General features: G+C 58.4%; 1 long non-coding RNA gene across 1 annotated transcript in view; it reads right to left on the reverse strand.

Annotated features, from left to right (window-relative positions):
* Positions 1–256: 256 nt before the first annotated feature.
* The window catches only part of LOC102762110, a 12,240-nt gene continuing 12,018 nt past the window's right edge, over positions 257–478 (reverse strand). Inside the window, exon 4 of the long non-coding RNA XR_436123.2 lies at positions 257–338. This is a non-coding gene — a long non-coding RNA (uncharacterized LOC102762110). The remainder of the gene's footprint in view (positions 339–478) is intronic.

Raw genomic sequence — 478 nt, forward strand, 5'->3', positions numbered from 1 at the left:
TTTTGTTCAAGTCAAGCTACATAAGGAAATTTCCATAAGATCTGTCCAAGAAGAAAAGGTTCAGTAGGAACAAGGTGAGAAAGCTATTTATTATTGTCTGACACTGAAAAGGTCCTAAATCAATGCCCTGGTAGCTGACCTGTCAGCCAGCCCACCCCGAGGGCCCCGCTCCGCCCGCCCCCTGGCCTTGGCTCAGCTTAGTTCCCAGGTACCTCCTGTCTGAGCAGACCTCTCGGCTGGTCTGCGTGGCCATGGCGGGTCGCTGGCATTTCGGCTCTCCCGTGGAGCTGGGGATAGACTCAAGGGTAGTGGTCGTGGACAGGGTGGAGTCCTCGAAACTTGGGGTGGGTGGAGGAGAGGAGAGAAAGGAGAAGCAGGTGAAGGGATCACCGTGGAGAAGAAAGAAGCCCAGAGCCAGGGCCAGGAGGCCCGGTGCAGGGCGCGCGCTGCCGGACCTCGCCAGGCCTCCCTCGCAGCC

The sequence above is a fragment of the Myotis davidii genome, unplaced genomic scaffold (genome assembly GCF_000327345.1).
Source record: "Myotis davidii unplaced genomic scaffold, ASM32734v1 scaffold826, whole genome shotgun sequence".
NCBI classification, from domain to species: domain Eukaryota; kingdom Metazoa; phylum Chordata; class Mammalia; order Chiroptera; family Vespertilionidae; genus Myotis; species Myotis davidii.